This window comes from Bos indicus, chromosome 2, assembly GCF_029378745.1.
Source record: "Bos indicus isolate NIAB-ARS_2022 breed Sahiwal x Tharparkar chromosome 2, NIAB-ARS_B.indTharparkar_mat_pri_1.0, whole genome shotgun sequence".
Lineage (NCBI taxonomy): Eukaryota > Metazoa > Chordata > Mammalia > Artiodactyla > Bovidae > Bos > Bos indicus.
Genome location: NC_091761.1, coordinates 85838192 through 85851771, shown reverse-complemented (window position 1 = coordinate 85851771; position 13580 = coordinate 85838192). Strand labels below are relative to the sequence as shown.

The following is a 13580-nucleotide window of genomic DNA, read 5'->3' as shown; positions in this document are numbered from 1 at the left end:
GATTATTATTACTGTTGTGCAATAACTTCTGGGCAGCAAAGCAATTAGGCTCATTTTAAAGCAAATGGTTCTTTGGTCGAAATTCACAAGGTATGAGCATATCCTGTTTCATCATGTGATTGAGGAAAAGCTTTGTTCAAAAAATTGTATATCCTGTAACAGCTTTAGTTTCTGATAGGGGGCAGCAGAGTCCATGAAAACAGAGGCAGGCCTTGAATGGGTAGTTTACAAAAGTTTGGAGCCAAACCTTTAACCATTTTCAGCAGAAACTAGCCCTTGGTATCTGACAAACCTCACTGTGCAATAAAGACTTCAAGGGAAAGGCTGGCTTTTATTAGTGATATTCTTTGAAGGCACTATAAATAATTTACAGTCTTTTAAAAGGAAAAAAAATATCATTTTTTTAAAATGCAAATAATCCCCTCATTTTATCTCTGAGTAGGAACACCTCACTCTTCCCCCATGTGTTTCACCTTTTCTACTCACAGAGCACTTCGCCTCTGACGCTTTTGGTCACCAAATGTTGATTTTTTTCCCCTCCCACAAGGTATTCTCTACTACACCAGCTGGATATCCTGTAAATTCAAATTCAGTATCTACCTGGAGATGGCATCAGCTCTCACAGGTTAAGAGCTCAGTCCCCACAAGACTGATGCCATGCCACCAACTTCAGATGCCAATCTCAAGTCGCATGTCATCACCGGTATTTCTGACCCAGCCACTGTAAATGTGAGTACCCACGACCTCCTCTTTGGGTTCAATAATTTGGTAGAATGGCTCACAGAATTTGGAAACAGTTACGTTTACTGGTTTGTTACAAAAGGACACGAAGTTGGATACGGGTGAAGGTCAGATGGAAGAGATGCAAGGTGAGTGAGTGGGAGAGGTTCATGCTCTCTCTCTAGTGCAGTTTCCTAGCACCTCCACGTGTCACCAGACTGGAAGATTCCAGACCACATGCACATTTGGGATTTTTACGGTGGCTTCATCACATGGTCATGATTGACCACTAACTCCATTTCCAGTCTCTCTCTCTACCCTTCCCAGAGAATAAGGGATGGGGCTGAAAGCTCCAAACTTCTAACCATGATTGGTTTTTTGAGTGACTATCACTCATCCAGGAGCCCACCAAACTTTGCCTTTTTTCACCCAGGAAATTCCAAGAGATTTAGGAATTATGTCTCAGGAACTTGGGGCAAAGGTCAATACTTTCTATTATTTCACAATTATAAAATCTTTAAAAAGATGGGTGCTTATTTTTTTTTTGCCAGTAACTTGTAAAATTATGTTAAGGCATGAAATATTTCCATCTGGTCTTAGGGAGAGTGTCAAGATTTGCAAATTATTACCAGATGCTGTGGCTACCTTCCCCTTTGCTGCCTTGGGGGAAAAAAGACATAAAGTGGAAAACAAACAAACAATGAAATCAATTATCGTTTCAAATCAACAGCAAGCAAATAGAGTCTAAATCATCTCTCTTCTACCCATCATGGCATGGGAGCAAGTCTCATGCCTCATGCAATTAAAAAAATTTTTTTCACTTATTTTTGGTTGCCCTGGGTCTTCATTGCTGTGCGTGGGCTTTCTCTAGTAGTGGCGAGCAGGGGGCTACTCTTCGTTGCAGTGCCCAGGCTTCTCATTGCTGTGTCTTCTCTTGTTGCAGAGCACAGGCTCTAGGTCCAGGCTTCAGTAGTTGTGGCACCTGGACTCAGCGGCTGTGACTTGGGCTCAAAAGTTGTGGTGCATGGGCTTAGTTGCTCCACAGCATGTGATCTTCCTGGGCCAGGGATCAAAGCTGTGTCCCCGGCATTGACAGATAGATTCTTATCCACTGCGCCACCAGGGAAGTCCCTCATGTACTTTTTTTAAATGAAGTTTTTGTTTTAAGGATGAAATTTATTTCAAAAGTCCTCATATAAACCAATCATGAATAATCTTTTGTAACAAACTTCTCAAAGAAATCTTTTTACTATCTACCTTTCTTCTTGGGATAGCATTATTATGATAGTATTAAATTTTTGTCTTTATTCAAATGAACTATTTTCAAGATTAATGATTATTAGCAAATCTTGATGTAAAATAAATGTGATACTTTCAAATTACTTTTCATTTTCCTATGTAGCATTTTAAAGTAGAAAAGTATTTGGTACTAAGTGCTCTCATGTTCAAATTCTAAAATAATATTTAGTCCCAGTGGAAACTAGTACTCCAAGACTTAAACACTTTTTAATGATATTTACACAATACATATATAATTTTAATCACTAAGTTCCTTCTCATCATTGAAATATGTTCTTTTCTTTATCCCTGAGTGTTTTGAATCATCTGATGTTGAAGGACCCCCCTGAACTGGGTTTCCATTTTTTGTTGTTTTTCAATTTTGAATTGCTGGAAATCTGTGGCCTGACTGAGGCTGTTAAGAGCAGGATCTTCCCCTTCATCTTCACTGTCTTCTTCAATTCCTTCTTCTGGCTCAGGAATTTTCCTTTTTTTTTTCTTTTTCTTCTTTGGAGGTTCACATCCATCAAGTGTATTTTTAGGACAGGCATTAACTCAAGTGTCCACTTTCTCCAGGTTCATAACACTTAGGTTTATCAAGCTATATAGTTTCATCTTTGATGAACCCAGCTGCTCTTCCATTGCCAACAGCAATGCTTGCTTTTATCACTCTACCAAATAACTGTTTGTTGTTTACTGACTTGGCACAGTTTTGTGCAGATTCTTTATCCAAAAATAAAATAAATGCAACCCCTGTACCCCTCCTGGTATCTTTATCTTTCATTATAGTAACCTTAACAACTTCACCATACCTGGAATATCTGATGTAAGCCATTGTTGATCAGGGAAGAGGGCAGGTTGGATACATACACTGTGCTTGTACTTGAGGACAATCTGCCACTCAATTCTTCAGGTGGGGTGGGCCCAGGAGACCAGAAGGGCACAAGCCCTCAGCTCTCTAGGGGCTCAACCGCAGCTGTTTGTCGCTCCTTGCATCTGCCTTGGCATCACAGATCCCAGTCACTCATGTACTTTTTATGTTTAGTGATAGCACAGGGCCTGGCATGCAGCAAGCAGGGGCCCAGCAAACATGTGGAGCTTAGCAAGCACCTCTGATCTGATCACATGTAAGCTCTCCAGGGAGTTTCTGAGTTGTTTCTCACATCTAGTTGTCCCATAAATGCAAAGTGAGGAATTTGCATTTAGAAACATGCCATAGACACATACTATTCCATCTTTAACTTGATGGACTCTGTTAATGTTCTGTTATTTAAAATCCTGAAAAGCAGAGTAGGGGAAAGAAAAGGGGCAAGATTCCATGTGGTTGCCTAGTGGGTGTGCACAAAGAGATGTGCAGATGGGCTGGGTCTGGTTGGCAGAAAGTTGATGTTTAGCCCACATGGTCAGCTCAGAACTAGGAATAGAAAAGAATTCAACAGGGTATTCTAAGGTTCTCTGATGCCTTCTCTCTCTTAGTCTGGAAATCCTAGGTGGTTCAGCTCGAATTCCCCCATGTCCCTCTTTCCAGGTTTCTGCAGGGCCTTTGTTAACCGGAGCATCCCTTTTTTTTTTTTTTTATCATGTTGGTGGTTAGACCTTGTCCCCATCCTTGAGTGTTAAGTTCCATTTGTACTTGGAGGCAGTTTTTAAAACTGGGCCCTTTGCAGGTAATGAGAGCCTGGCCATTTCTTTTCATAATAACTTGGAGCTTCTTTCATTAGCTTTCATGTTTCATCCTACTTATAGAGACAGCAATTCTCTTAGGCATAGGACAGGTATTAGAAACCTCTCCTACTAGATGAGTTAGATGAGACTCAGGGGACATCTTGGTCCTTTGATCACCTAGGTTGTTACTGGCAGAGTCTGGGTGGGAATCTTCTCATCCAGACTCCCCTGGAAACTCATCACGCTCATTCATCAGTGGGACCAGGTTCAGTGATGGGATAGGGGAGATGCAGAAAGACAGGATCAAGGGAGGGCATGCATGTTCAGGATGAGTACACAGCCTGGTCCAGTACATGGTGACTGTGTGATGGGATCACAGGGTGGCCCAGCTGTTGGTGTAGGAAAGAATGTGGAGAAAATAAGCGGACATTTTTTATCAGAGGCAAACATTTCCACGGAAAAGGATATGGGTGGAGACATATCCAAGGAGGTGGGGATTAAGGGAATAATCTTCCAGGGGGAACAGGGCATCTTGAGGTGTCTTTTACTGGATCAGGCCATGCTTTATTTTATTCAGTTGCCACAACAGCCTTGGAAATAGTCATGACTCTGCCCATTCCTCAGATGGGACAACAGAGTCACAGGGAGGTAAGCAATCCCCAGTACAGCTGCACTGAAGACCTCTAGGGACTACATTGACATAAAGTACCATGGGAACAAAGCCCCCTGGAATTATGCAGTATTATACAGTAATTAGGAAGCAGAGCTCACATGTAGGCTATTTGGCTCCATAGCCTGAGTTCTTAGTACCCCTTCACACTGACTTTTCCAAGACAAGCTTTTCTGGAACCCAGCCTTACCCACGCAGGCCCTCATTCAGGTAGATCTCCAATTTAACAAGAAAGAACATTGCACAGGTTATAGTTGTGGGGGAGAAAAACCACCCCTGAACTCAGGGTCAGAAGCTGGGGTTGAGTCCTGGTTCTGCCTCTGACTGTGTGACCTTGGCCAGCGACCTCATCTCTTCACATAGCCATTTGCCATTTGTACACGAAGAGAAAAGTGCATCCTTCTCTCAGGCTTGCAGCAAGCGTTCTGTGAGATTAATGAATGTGGAAGTGCTTTGTAAGCTGTGAAGGTCTGAACAAACTACAAATGTTCATACAAATCAAGAGACGGAATGGGACCGGCAAGCGGCCATTTATTATGTGGACTGATATGTATGCAGAGTGTGGACTTTTTATGCCTCATTTGCTCCTGTGAAAAATGTATAAGCGACAACGTCTTGAGTCTGCACACAGAGGATGGGGCTTTTGTGTGTGCTGTGGGTGTTGCAGCTGCCGAGGGAGGAGGCCAGGAAATGAAAACCATGTGGCTCTGAGTTGGGCCTTGAAGCTTCAGACTTCCCCACAAGGAAGAAGAAAAAAAACTTGCTAGATGTTCTTGGGTGATAACGATGAGAAATATGAACCCAGCCTATGTTCCCTGGCTTCTTGTGTTTCTCTTGAGCAAATGTTTCAGTTCTTAAGGCAGCTTAACAGCAAAATCACCTTTCATTTGTTGAAATATAACAAAATTGAGCAGAATCAGAGGCGCAGATGCTGTAAAAATAAGCTATAAAATTTAAATAAGTCTTAAGTGAATTGGCCTCAGGCATTTACTTGAGTTGAAAAGGAGTTGTGTGAATGTGGATCTTGGTTTTTCTTACTGTCCTCTACTATGCTGGCTGGCCGTGACTGTGTGCAAAAGTGCTCATGCTTACAATTCTAGTCTCTAAGGAGAAAGACAGAGCAAAGAAAGTTCTTTTTAGCCCATCACTTTCTCTGTAACTCACTTTTAAAGGAAGAATCTGATTAGGTTGTCTAAAAAGGCACACTCAAGAACTTCCACCCATAAAGATCTATAGTCTGAGCACTGTGAGGTAATGATGTTTATCAGACTGTGAATAATTTAAAAAAAAAAAAGAGATGAACACCTGTGAATTGTATGGTGCTCCTAGGCAAGATGGCACTTCCCAGGGGGCTCAGTAGTAAAAAATCTGCCTGTCAATGCAGGAGACATGGGTTCGATCCCTGGGTTGGGAAGATCCCCTGGAGTAGAAAATGGCAACCCACTCCAGTTGTCTTGCCTGGAAAATTCCATGGACAGAGGAGCCTGGCCAGCTACAGTCCATGGGGTCACAAAGAGTCAGACACCACTGAGCATGCACGCACACACGAGGCAGAAGGGAAGGAAAAAAATTCTTTACCTCAATTTGAAGAACTGAGTTAGATAGAAGGATCATAACACACACATGTGTATGTATGGGGTAGGGAGAGAAAGAGAGGTTCTGGGAAGAGAGAGAATTTAGTAACATAGAGGGGCTATGATCAGACATGAACAATAAATAGTTCTCACATCAGATATATTGAAGCAGGGAAGTATTGATATTTGTCTTGTGAAACTCTCTAAACAGATTAAAATTACATCTCTGAATTAAAGGAACAGCTTCTTGAACATGTACTTTAATAGAGACCTTTCACCCCAAGTGACTGAGATGAGCAACAAACCTAAACAAAGCAATAAACTCAAAGTAATGAAATACTCCCTGGTTATTGAGAAAAGGAACTGGAAAAAAGAAAGTGACTTTTCTCATAGGAATGGACAGTGGTTTTACATTTGAACTTTTAAGACAATTCATTGACCCTTAGGAGTTGGAATAACTTCAGAGATTCTTTCATCCAACCTCCCTCAGATGAGTAAACTGAGACCCAGAGAGATTCAAAGTCTTGCCCAAGGCCCACGATGGGAAAGGGGCTGAGCCAGCCCCCCACTCCAGGCCTCTGTCAGCACCCTGCATAAAAAGATCAGTGAGGCTTCCTCTTGAGGCTGGGACTCAGGATGCGTGGGCAGTTGCTCTGGTGTAAAAAGAGGCCTCTTTTAATATTCCTTCATTTTAAAAGTTTAACATCTGCTACAGAGAGAGGAAAATAAATTCCACTGGCTTCTTTTTTCATTTTGTTTTATTTCGTATTTAAGAGTGGGGGTGGAAAGAGGGGCTTGAAGTTGGAGACAGTAACATGAGCCATGAAAGCACTCTGTAATCCATAATTAGAAAGCAAAATGCTTTACAGATGCCACCAAAAAGAAAAAAAGGAAAAGAAAACAAAGCAAAAAAGGCAATCTTGAACCAGGGTACACCTCTCCACCTTCCACATCAACCAGGTAAAAGGACTCAGATGCTACTAAATCACACGTCCACTAGAATCCTTCTGGATATTTATTCACTTGGCACAAGTGACAGTAGTAGTAGACTATATGTAACATATGCTTTGTATTCAGACGATTTCTGTGCTTCTTCATCCTGGTTCTGAGCTAATCAAAGTGAGCATCTGTGTCCTGGAGGTGCTTTCTTAACAAGTCTAGACTCAGACTCAGAATTCAAAGCATAGAGAGGGGCTGGTATGTGACTAGTTGCTATCAAAGTGCTAGGACTCGAACTTGCCAAGCTCGTCAGAGCAAATGAAAGTCCATTCTTGGGTCTGTCTATCTCTTTACACCAGGTACTCACTCCCTCCTTATTAAAATTCTACCTATAGTTAGCTATCTTTACCAAAAGGCTTTTAATTAAATTGTTGTTGTTGCTGTTCAGTCGGCTAGTCATGTCTGACTCTTTGCCACCCCGTGAACTGCAGCATGCCGGGCCGCCCTCTCCCTCACCATCTCCCAGAGTTTGACCAAGTTAATGGTCCTTGTGTTGGTGATGCTGTCCAGCCATCTCATCCTCTGATGCCCTCTTTTCCTTCTGCCCTCAATCTTTCCCAGGGTCAGTGACTTTTCCAGTGAGTCATCTGTGTGCATCAGATGACCAAAATACTGGAGCTTCAGCTTCAGCATCAGTCCTTCCAGTGAGTATCCAGGGTCTTTCTCCCTTAAGATGGACTGGTTTGATCTCCTTGCTGTCCAAGGGACTTTCAGGAGTCTTCTCCAGTTCAAAGGCATCAATTCTTTGGTGTTCCTCCTTCTTTACGGTCCAGTTCTCACAACTCTATGTGACCACTGGGACCATAGCCTTGACTATACGGGCCTTTGTTGGCAGAGTAATGTCTCTGCTTTTCAACACATGTTAAGTTTGTAATTGCTTTCCTGCCAAGAAGCAATTGTCTTTTTATTTCATGGCTGCAGTCACTCTCCGCAGTGATTTTGGAGCCCAAGAAGAGGAAATCTGTCACTACTTCTACCTTTTCCCCTTCCATTTGCTATGCAGTAATAGGACCAGATGCCAAGATCTTAGTTTTTTCAACATTTAGTCTTAAGCCGGCTGTTTCACTCTCCTCCTTTACCCTCATTAAGAGGCTCTTGAGTTCCTCTTTGCTTTCTGCTATTAGAGAGGTATCATCCGCATATCTAAGGCTATTGATGTTTCTCTCACCTATCTTGATTTTGACTTACAACTCATTAATTAAATTAAGCGAACACAAATCTAAGAGAATCCTGAAAGCAAGATAGATGCTCCTTGATGATATCCTGAAAGGATTTAGGTAGTACGATCAATATTTCCTGATGATTGCTGAACTTGGACTGATATATAATCCTTTGTTCATGTTAAATTACAAGTCATAATGGTGGATATTTTTTTCCCCTAGAATATTGGTGACTTAAAGGGTGTCCGTTAAAAGTTCATTTGGCTATAAGTAACAGAAAATCCAGTTTATGAAGGCTTAAACATATGAGTTTCAATTTCTTTCTTTCTTTTTTTTTTTTCTGCTGAACAACTTACGGGATGTTCCCCACAACCGGAGATTGAACCCAGGCCATAGCAGTGAAAGCCATAATCCTAACCACTAGGCTACCAGGGAACTCTGAATTTCAATTTCTTACTCAATGAGAAGTCTGGAAGTAGGCATCTGATGGTGTTGTTTTGGTGGCTAAAGATAGAGGCCAATGTCTTGATAAACTTCTTGGCCTTCTGTCATAGTTGCAGGACATCAAATAGTAGCCAACATGCCCAAGTACAAGGCAGAAAGAAGAAGGGAAAGGGGAGGCCAGCTATATCTAGCCTTTTTTATCTGGAAAGCTAAAGCTTTCTCTGACCACACTCTCAGGTTGATTTCTGCTTATGCCTCATTGGCCAGAAGTGAGTCATAAAGCCCCTCTACCTGCATAGGAAGGTGGAAGAGAAAGAAAAGATGATAATGATTATTTTTAGGCCACTTTTGATCCATCTGAGACTACTGAGAACATTGTTTCTCTAAACCAAATCAGGGTTCAGTCAGCAAGGTAGAAGGTGGAGAATGGTGGTGGTGTTTGAATAATCACTAGCAGTGAGTATCATAAACTGGAGTTCTATTTTAATATATTTATAAGTGTAAATTTCACTGTTAATAGCAAACAAAACATATTTAAAATGCAGAGAGTTTTACTACCTTTCCTCTTGCTTCTTTACTTCAGTCTTTTTTTTATTTTAAATTTATTTTTTAATTGAAGGATAATTGCTTTACTTCAGTCTTGATAGACTTACAGCTTCCACATAATTTTCTTTGAAATGGCCACTGGCATCTACTTTCTTAAGAGAAGCATTGTTAAATCAAACCCCAGCTGTTTGCCTCCAGGGTTCTAACAGGGGCAAAACCTACATTAGTTTCCTGGTATTACATATATCTTCATGAACAGCTGGAAGTAATTTTCAACCTAAGCATTTCACATTTCATGGATGGGTGAACTTTACAATAACTTCTGAAGCAACTATTCTAAAGCTCATGCAACTTTGATTGGATGCTTGGCTAATTCCATCCATTTCTTTGGTGCTAAAATATTTAAAAACTCTAAAAGGGTCCTTACACAAGTTGTAAAAGAGATACAAGAAAGGCACAAAGGGAAAAAAAAACCATGTCTTCTCTGGTGCCTCAGAGTACATCCGGTCTATTCTCTGCACAACAGCCAGAGTGATCCTGCAAAAGGAAAAGTAGGCCATGTCATGCTTCTGGCCTCAGTTCTTCAGGGGCTTCCAGTCATCTCTGATGAAATTCAAAGTTCTTAGGATGTCTTTTGGGGTTCTGTGTAACCTGGGCCCTGCCTGACTCTCCTATTTTCTTCTCCTTTTCACTCTGTGTGGCCAAAGTGGCCTTCTTTCTTGTCACCACCACCCTGCCCCTTCCACCACCGCCCCCCACCCCCTACCACCGCCCCCCCACCCCCCATTTCCAACTCAGGCCTCTGCCCTTGCACTTCTTTTGGCCTGGGATTCTCTCTTCTCAGGTATGTGTGTGGCTTGCTCCGTTCGGGTCTCTGCTCACATGTCACCTCAGAGAGCTTTCTTCTCCCGATCACTCTGTCTTAAATATCACCTCCTCCCTTTATTCTCTGTCTGCAACCTGCTTTACTTTTCTACTCGGCCCTTATTATAAGCTATTAAATTATATAGCTGACTGACATTTACTACGTGTTCCCTGCTAGAATGTGAGCTCAACAAGGGTATGATCTTGGTTTGGCTTACTTATTTATCCTCTGTGCCTAAAATGGTATCTGGTACCAGAAGGCATGCAATAAATATTAATATGTATTTGTTGGATGGATGAATCAATAAAAATTTTTTAAACCTGGTTCTACTATCATGTGTTCAGAAGATTAATGGATGGATTGGAGCTAGTTGGGCAATTTTTTTTTTCACCATGACTATACTGATATTTAATTTGTAAATATAAAACAATAAAAATGCTCAGTTAAATCAAAGGATGTTACATTGAAATGTGGTTCTTTCTTGAACCATTCATTCCATAGATATTCACCTTATGCCTCTGCCTTAAGGAAGTACCAATGATTTTTCATATTTAACATGTTACCTCTTTATTTCCCTATAGAGTTAACTCTGTGTGTGTGTGTGTGTGTGTGTGTGCGTGCATGCGTGTGCGCGCGCGCATGCAGAGTCACTCAGTTGTCTCTGACTCTTTGCCAACCTATGGATTGTAGTCCTCCAACTTCCTCTGTCCATGGGATTCTCCAGGCAAGAATGCTGGAGTGGGTTGCCATTTCCTCCTCCAGGGAATATTAACTTTACATTAACTATTAACAAAAGAGACTAGGAAAATTTTTCTAAATGTTCTTGAGGATTCAGTTTTTGGCTCTGTATCATGAACATGTTTTATTGATAACATAAATGAAGCTATTGAAAGTTCTTTGGTGAATTTGGTAAATGTTAGAAAACTATTTACCTCAGTGATGTTATAGAATTAAGATCCTAAAATATCTTGACCAGCCAGAAGTAATGATATAGCCTGTTGAAGAAAAAAATTAACTGATATGAGGACTTGTTCAAAGAGGGAAAATGAGATTTATCAGCAATATATTGGGAAAGGATTCAGAATTATAATCACTGTGATTCAATAGTGTGCTAAGGTTATCACTGAAATGAATGCAAACTTGGATGATCAAATATAGTAATATTACTGTATTATTACTGTCTAACATATTATAATGTACATTGTCAAATGAAAAAACAAATCCAGACTTAGGAAGGAGACACTAATTTGAAAAGGATTTTGGCCAGGAGGGGAAAGAGAGTACTGTATTGCAACAGGGAGAATGCTTTAAGCATGAGATCCTCAAGCTTCTCAAAAATCAAGGAAAAAGATTTTTCTTTTTAGAGAAAACTAAGCAAAGAATCAGGTGTGGGAAAGTGAGAAGGGAGGGTGGCATGATCAGACAGCAGTTCAGAGGTTGTTCTGAAGCCAGTTTCTTCTCAGGAATGCTGAGTACTGAATACTGTAAACTGGCTCAGATTGAAATGGGCTAAAGTTTGGGGGCCTGGAGGAAAGAGAAAAGCTTAACCACAATTTATTTGGGAAGAGCAGTTCAGCGAATCATTTATGAGGAAAAGAAAGGAAATTTGGAGGGGGTCTATGTTAGGTCTTGTAAATAAGGGAGGGCGTGTCGCTAAGTCATGTCTGACTCTTTGTGACCCCATGGACTGCAGCACGCCAGGCTTTCATGTCCTTCACTATCTCCCGGAGTTTGCTCAAACTCATGTCCATTGAATCGATGACACCATCCAACCATCTCATCCTTTGTCATCCCCTTCTCCTCCTGCCTTCAATCTTTCCCAGCATCAGGGTCTTTTCTAATGAGTTGGTTCTTCGAATCAGGTGGCCAAAATATTGGAGCTTCAGCTTCAGCATCAGTCCTTCCAGTAAATATTCGGGGTTGATCTCCTTTAGGATTGACTGGTTTGATCTTGCAGTGCAGAGGATTCTCAAGAGTCTTCTCCAACACCACAGTTCAAAAGCATCGATTCTTTCAGGCTCAGCCTTCTTATGGTCCAACTCTCACATCTGTACAAGATTACTGGAAAACCATAGCTTTGACTATACGGACCTTTATTGGCAAAGTGACCTCTTCTTTTGAATACACTGTCTAGGTTTGTTATAGCTTTTCTTCCAAGGAGCAAGCATCTTTTAATTTCATGGCTGCAGTCACCATCTGTAGTGATTTTGGAGCCCAAGAAAATAAAGTCTGTCACTTTTTCCATTTTTCTCCATCTGTTTGCCATGAAGAGATGGGACCAGGTGCCACGATCTTAGTTTTTTGAATGTTGAGTTTTAAGGGAGGGCATACGTGAGTTTTATTGAAGTCATATGGGGAAAGGTGTGGCAATTCTTTGCAGTAAAATGTTCTTCAGAACACAAAGAGGAGATATTTCTTTCTTTTTCATTAAAAATATATATTTACATTTTTATTGGCGTATAGTTGAGTTACAATATTATATTAGTTTCGATATACATATAATAAAATGATTAAGTATTTTTAAAGACTATACTCCATTTAAAGTTATTACAGAATAATGGCTATAACACCCTGTGCTGTACAACATGTTTTTATTTCTTATCTATTTTATATATAGCAGTTTGTATCTCTTAATCCCATAACCCTATCTTGTCCCTCCCTTAGAGGGAAGGTTTCTTAACCTTTGTTGGTTTCCATGGTTACAAGGCTTAGGATAAAATTAAACATTTATCTCAGATGTTAAAGAATCTGCCAGCAATGCAGGAGATCTGGGTTCAGTCCCTGGGTGGGGAAGATCCCTGGAGAAAGGAATGGCTGCCCACTCCTGTATTCTTGCATGGAGAATGCCATGGACAAAGGACCCTGGAGGGCTATAGTCCATGGGGTTGCCAAGAGTCGGACACGACTGAGAGACTTTCATTTTCAGCTACATATAATATACAAATTATAGTATATCGCTATTACATAAAAATATTATAAACTATAAAAACAACAAATAAAAAATACATAATGCATATAACATATGTAATATATATACTGATATGGGTATACACGCACAAATACATATAATAGCTAGCATAATGTCAGTTGCCTCTTTTGTATCAGAGAGGTGACAATCAACTTTACTTTAGTCAGATAACTGGTGGCTCAGAAGGGCAACCATGGCTCACATGCACCAATAATTATTTCATCAGCACATAGGTTTAAAATTAAAACATGAAAGCCTTAAGTCAGTGGTTAAGTCCAGATCCTATCAAGCTTTATGTTTTTACAATGGGCTATAGTCGCACATTTACCTTTGATGGAGTCTGGGCCCTGGGAGTATCTAAATTTGCAACTCTAATCAAGAGAATCATGGGCCCACTCTTTGAGGAATGTGGACAAACTGGATCATAGTTAGGAAACACACATGCAGATACACATACACACTGATGGCCAGGGAATAGGAACAATGGCCACTATTTGAGGAATTTGAAGCTTTAGCTAGAGAGGAGGGGGCAGGGGAAGGATGAGAGAGGCCATCACAATTATCTCCAAATATTAGAAAAGTTGCTGTATGGAAGAATTAGGTTTGCTCTGTTTGGTACCAAAGGGTAGTAGTAAGACAAGTGGGAGGAAGTTGCAAGGAAATCTACTTACGTGTCAGCATAAGGAAGAGG

The 13580-nt window shown here is 40.8% G+C and overlaps 1 long non-coding RNA gene and 1 pseudogene across 1 annotated transcript in view; one reads left to right on the top strand and one right to left on the bottom strand.

Moving 5' to 3' along the window:
- Positions 1-601: 601 nt before the first annotated feature.
- LOC139176774 (uncharacterized) overlaps positions 602-13580 on the top strand; it is a 36413-nt gene continuing 23434 nt past the window's right edge. Inside the window, exon 1 of the long non-coding RNA XR_011561226.1 lies at positions 602-729. This is a non-coding gene — a long non-coding RNA (uncharacterized lncRNA). The remainder of the gene's footprint in view (positions 730-13580) is intronic.
- LOC109575535 (zinc finger CCHC-type and RNA-binding motif-containing protein 1 pseudogene) lies at positions 2258-3823 on the bottom strand (annotated as a pseudogene).